The sequence below is a fragment of the Anas platyrhynchos genome, chromosome 3 (assembly GCF_047663525.1).
Source record: "Anas platyrhynchos isolate ZD024472 breed Pekin duck chromosome 3, IASCAAS_PekinDuck_T2T, whole genome shotgun sequence".
In the NCBI taxonomy this organism is placed as follows: Eukaryota; Metazoa; Chordata; class Aves; order Anseriformes; family Anatidae; genus Anas; species Anas platyrhynchos.
The window spans coordinates 56,412,860-56,418,859 of NC_092589.1; the positions used below are offsets into that span (position 1 = coordinate 56,412,860).

A 6,000-nucleotide genomic window follows, 5' to 3' on the forward strand; every position below is an offset into this window, starting at 1 on the left:
GAATTAATTCTATTGCATGAAACTGAATTTCATGTTAACTACTGCCTGAGAATTAAAAGAGATGGCGTGCTTAACGTGTTTATCTATGAAGAAACTCCTCTATGAAGAACCACACAGCAAGATTATAATCATTAAAGTAAAAGACTCAGTGAGATGTGGAACCGTTGTCATTCCCACAGCAGTAATTTGCCACAGGGCACTTAAAAGGGTCAGCATGTCCCTCAGGATTTGTCTCTGACTTGGGACACATAACATCCTGACATTTTCTGCTGAAGGGTTCCCAGGCAATCAGAGCATGGGGATGTATGTGCACTCAGGAGGTAGCCAGTATGGGAATATCAGCTTGGTATTCCTCAGCGATGGACTGGAAGGACTGGAATAGCAGTTGGTGGCTTGCAGGGTGAAGGAATAAGTGGTTACCCCATCCCTATCTGAACTCTTCATTATCATTCTACATTTGCAGCATGCCGTACAGCTCCCGCCTGCTGCGAACACCAATCTTATTTATGACACAGCACACAGCCCCTGCAGTAAGTGAGGTACTCTGGCCCTCAGACAGTGTTTCATAAAAAAATGCCTTGCGCTGCATTAGCATGCAAAATGAATGAGGCGGGAGCCCAGCTCCAACACCTCCCCAAAATATTATGCGACAACCTAATTAAACTTTATTGTAACTCTACAAGCCACGAAACAGAATTAAGGCTCGGTAGGCAAGCTCAAATTTGTTATTTCCTTAGCTTTTCAGGATTTGCAATTTGATAGTCTTGTCATGCAGGGTTTTTAATAGAATTTCTTGCATTTTTAGAAAGTAAATTGAATGATGAACTTCTACCCTGATTAGCTTCTGCTAGGCCAGCACACTGGACCAACACAAAAACTTGTGCAATCAGCTGGGCAGGTTCACTGCTTCCTCTCACGCTGACTTTTTTAATGCAACTGTCTAATGCAGGTGCTCATGTTTCTTCCCCATTATCTTACTGGTCAAAGAAAGAGATTTCCTGAGTTACAAATGGGAGCAAAGTACTAGCATAGTTTGGTACATAGAGTTTGCATATATAGAAAACACCCTGTGACCACTAGTTAGTAACAATCAATTGTACCAGAACAGCAAAGAGATACCTCAAACACCAGTCTGTCTCCTCATGCACCAGTTGTCTAAGAGAACTGTTAAAATTACATAGGCAAAGGTGTCAGTTTTTTAAGAAATCTTTGTTCATGTACCTATCTCAACTTACACTTTCCAATTAAAAAATTGCTTCTGGGCTTGTTATCGAATGCTCACAATTGCAGCCAGAAACATAAGCAATTTAAAATAACCCCCTTAGAATGGAAACTCTTGTACATCCTTCTTACTGCTACTCTTAGAGTACTCTGCCAATAAGATGCTTGAAAAGAGGGAGAGAAAACCAGGGTGGGAGTGAAGGGAACAGGAATTAGACCGAAAAGGAGTGAAAGGGAATCCCACAGAGAGCCAGCAGAAAAGCTCCAGACGTTCTGGCAGTTCTAACAGTTTGTTCCAGGTGGCAAAATAGACACTCGCTCGAGGGGGATTTTTGATGGAAAAGGACTGGGGACTTCAGGGCACGGGCCTTAGGAGACCTGCAGCAACTCTCCGAATCTCTGCTGCATTGTCTGCTACAGCATATGATTAGCTTCCTGTACTGTAGTGCATTGTAAAGCACTTTATAAAGCAATGAATTACACAGCTGAAGTGGAGTAACCACATGCAAGCAAATACGACAACCATTATGCTCTCAGCAACATCCCCCACACAGCCCCGAACATTTGCATTAGTGCCAATTAATCTGAGGTGGTACAAACTCAGCGAGGCATAGGATTTGTTCTTTGGTGTGAAGGAGGAAGGGAGGGGAGAAAAATATCCTTTTGTCTTCAGAGAGGAAACATCTGTAGGAGTTTTCAAGGGCTTCGGTGACTTTGTTTAGCTTAGAGCGGGGGAGCATGCTATTGAGTGCTTTGATCTCACCAGCAGGTGACACTGCAGCAAGTGGGAGCAGCTATAAAAAGTTTGAAGCGTTCTAGGGACGAGTCGCACAACCGGAGCGCAAATGTGTTTTACGCGTGTGACTCACAGTTGCCGAGAAGTGGGAACACGCAGCACGGGCTGGGCTTTAGGTTTTAGCTTCTCGTTGTGTACTAATGTCTTCCTTTTCCCCTCGCTGCCCACCACTGCTGCTCCCAAACGCAGTGGTGAAGCACAGGATCAGGAAGGACGCCAAGTCTTTTAACCCCACTGCATGTGGAAACACATATGGCTAAAGCAACTCTAGGGAAAACTGTTTAAACAGCCCTACCTCTCGCTGAAGTCAGCAGGAAAGCCATATCCTTTCACGTCAGTGCATAATGTCAAGAGGAGCCTACCACGCACAAAATGGGGGGTCGTGCTTTTCCAGCTCTGCTTTTCGACCAGCCTTTCTGTTTTGGAAAACGATGACGGCATTTGTGAAACACATGTTCTCCTGTGATGTATTTTTTTTTTAATCTTATTACTACAAAAGAAAGCAGATGAAATATCTGAGAATCAATAATGGATTTACCACTCCGTCATGACTGCAGCCACCAGGAGGACTGACCCTAAGTAACCCAGGGCTCTGGGACCTGTGCCACTGGCGACTCAGGAAGATCAACCTATTTCTATGCGAACCTCCACTTCCACTAAAGAAAAAGCCTCCTGCAGCTGGACATCCTATGCACAAAAGTTCCCAAGAGCTAGCTTAGCAAGCAAGGTTTGCTCTGCAGATCCCGGTGAGGGTCTGTAGCTGCTGCTTACTGCCACAGGCAGAGTGAAGAGGCTCTGATTCTTTCAGTCAGGCTTCCCTCAGGTGCAAAGGGGATACAGGCAGAGCTGCCAAGTTTTGTTCAGCTCCCTGCATGATATATTGATTTTGTAAGTGGGTTAATGAACTGATTTACCACTTTCTAGGTAATTTGCATGAAGCCTTCAGTTGACTTTCCCAGTCGAGTCATCCTGCTCCAAACAGCATCAAGGAAGTGGGAACAAATCCCTGCTTCTGTGCCCAGGGGAGGTCAGAGGTCCTTCTGGGAGAATCTAAAGCTGATGGGAGGCTGCAGGGCACTGGCAGGCATAGGTGAGTGCCCACGTAGGGCTTAATGGCAGAAGCATATGTAACAGCTTGCACTGTCAGTCTTGGATGGGTGCCCTGTGCCAGGTATGCCTGGTACAGGGAAGGAGTGGGTTTCTGGAACAGCATGGCCAGAGTGAGTACCTGTTGCCTTCCTGAAGCTTATGGCAATGTGAATGGAACATGTCAGCCCAGGACAGCAGTACCAAAACCAGAGTGCTCGGCAAGAAGCGTGGTCACAGGCAGTCCTGCGTGGGGTAAGGACTTCAAATGGCTCCACACATGGCTGAGAGAATTCGAGCCTCAGAAAGTGCTTCTACTTAAGCCACTAAACTGAGGGATATGAATAGCCCTTCCATAACATTTTACACACATCTTTGGAATTATTATTTTTTTTTACTATTATCTGAACTGTAATGCTGTAGAGCATCAAAAAAGAAGCTCTCTCGGGAGAGCCAGAAGCAGTTTTAAATCTAATCACTTAAAAAGAATACATTTGCAGCACTAAACCTCCTCCTGTGTCCACTGCAAGTGCCTATGGTTTTACATTCACGCCTTCCCATCTATGTAAAGAGTCACACAGACAGGGGAAAATGGCCAGGATGAAGAAACTCAAAGCTGATTTTGCAATGAAAGCAAACACCTAGCATAAACCAGTTGAGAACCCACACTTTTTCATTGATTTATTTGCCTGAGAGCCCTTGGAGACGTCACAAGATCTGTGATGACCGTAGGTAAAAAGCCACACATTGCCTAAAGAGTGACTCTTCTGCTGAAGGTGTTCGTTCATCGACTACAGGACACAAGGAAGGACTTCATTGTTTAGTGTCCTTAGTGAAGACCTGCCTCGCAATATCTCATGCACGCTGAAGCAGACAGGTGAGTTTATATACGCCTGATACAACACTTTGTTTACATTAAACAACCAGACTTACAAAACTGCCGTGTAGGTTGCCTACCTTTCAACACACAGAAAGAGAAAGAAGGGGGCAAACAGCAAAAGGGCCGAGCAGTTTTTCTCTTCATCATTCCCACTTCCTACATGAAAGGCTCGCTGGCAAAATTTGCTCCTAAGCTGCATTTTTTTGGAACAGCACTCTCTAGTCACATAAACAACACTTTACTTTTCCAAGTGTAGTTATTTAGTTTCTTCACATTTGAGCGTTCATGTCACTTCTCTTCCCCTCTGTAGTTTTTGCTTTTTTAAACAGTGCGAACACGTTCTGTAATTATTGCTGACAGCCCGATGTTTAATGGTGTCGAGTGTCTTTTATGGCACAGTCAGACGTTCGTTTTGGAGGCAGCTGCCTCTGCTTAAGCAGTCGCTGCCCCTTAACCATTTATCACTGCCCCCACAGCTCAGATGTGGCAACCCTCCCTACCTGCGAAGGGTTGGAGCCAGCCTGTTTTCCCCCGCGCTGCAACAGCCGGGCAGAGCCCACGTATTCAGTTACTGCGCCCCGGCAGAGGGGAGCAGTAACAAATAGCTGATCAAGCAGTAACTTGTTAAACCACCGCAGCTGTTTCTCAAGCAAACATCCGACCGTGCCCTCGGAGGCAGCGTGGAGCACGCGGAGCTGGAACGGAAGAGATTCCCAAGGCTGCGAGATGTTGTGGGAGCCGTCCCACATTCCTCCCCGGCCTCAGCTGAAAGCCAACCGCTGCGCTGCGACCGCTGCTTTTCATCCTCTCCACTTCGGTCTCCAAGCTTCCTCGCAGCGTTCAATTTTTTTTTTAATTTTAATTTTTTATTTAATTTTTATTTTTTTCCCTGTAAGCACAAGAAAAGTAGCACCACGTCCTCAAAGTGCAGCTGAACTTTTCCAGCCGTTTCGCGGGAACGCGTTCGGTATGGCACCCGTCCCAGCTGTTTTCACACAAGGCTGGCCTGGGCAAGCACCGCTCGAGATAGGCTGGGTGTGCCTGATTACCTGGTACACCAGCCAGGCGGTGATTCGGTTGGCACCGGTCCCGAGCAAAGTGAAGTAACACAAAACCCATCCATCACCGTGTGTTGCTTACCAGGTGAACCTTCCCGACAAAAACTTGCCCGACCTGATAATACGGCATTATCCCCAATAATTACGTGCGTGAATACAAGCGCCGATTACCCACCGGGGAAGGGGAGGGGGAGGGCGAGTGCAGCCATCTGTGTTTGTTTGCCTGCGCCTTCCCATAAAAATGTTCTCAGCGTACAGCCTGCTCGTAAGCTGCGATCTTCAAAGGGCGTCGGGAAGCTGTTCCGTGGGGCAGCGCTGTGCCACCCCGAGTGTTGTCAAACTGTGCTGCTGACGCTGCCAAATTGTTTTGTGTGTCTCGAGGTTCTTGAACTGCAGCAGAAAGGGAGACGTGGAGGGGGAGAGAAACTAAGGCCATTCCTCTGCTGAACAGAAAAACCTAATCCCTCACCACAGTCTTTTATATTGCAACAAAGGCAACTAATACATTTTTGTGTTATCTGCTCTCTTGCTCTGCACTTCAGTGAAGTTAGTTTAGAGCAATTAGCGACTTGCCTGCACTGTCTGAAAGAGCAGGCACTTCCTAGTCGCCTTTCAGCTTACCAGAATACTTGCCAGAATTATTTTTTTTAATTAATTCCTTCATTGTATCAGAACAGTGGAATGTGGGCTTAATACTTTCACCATTTTTAAGTCAGCCTATGATTTTATACAATTCATGCAGTGCCCTAAGAAATGAAAGCACGCATGCTGACAGTCTCCTGTGCAAACGCTTTGCAGGATTTTCTGAATCATTAAGACCAAAAAGGACCACTGCAACCATCTTATCCAGCCTCACCTGCCATATAGTACAGGCCACAGATTTCAGCCTGCATCTATTTCTGCTTAATTGGCTGTGGCTTGCATAGAGCAAGTCTTGACCTAAACATTTCTAATGGCTG

The 6,000-nt window shown here is 46.1% G+C and overlaps 1 long non-coding RNA gene across 9 annotated transcripts in view; it reads right to left on the reverse strand.

Annotated features, from left to right (window-relative positions):
* Positions 1-3,212, reverse strand: part of LOC106016692 (uncharacterized) — a 255,490-nt gene extending 252,278 nt beyond the window's left edge. For 3 of the 9 annotated variants that reach the window (XR_011808328.1, XR_011808322.1, XR_011808323.1), the window contains exon 1: positions 2,091-3,206. This is a non-coding gene — a long non-coding RNA (uncharacterized lncRNA). Of the gene's footprint in view, positions 1-2,090 lie in introns of all 9 variants that reach the window. The other 6 variants (XR_011808326.1, XR_011808327.1, XR_011808324.1 and 3 more) reach the window with 5 other exon arrangements.
* Positions 3,213-6,000: the final 2,788 nt, after the last annotated feature.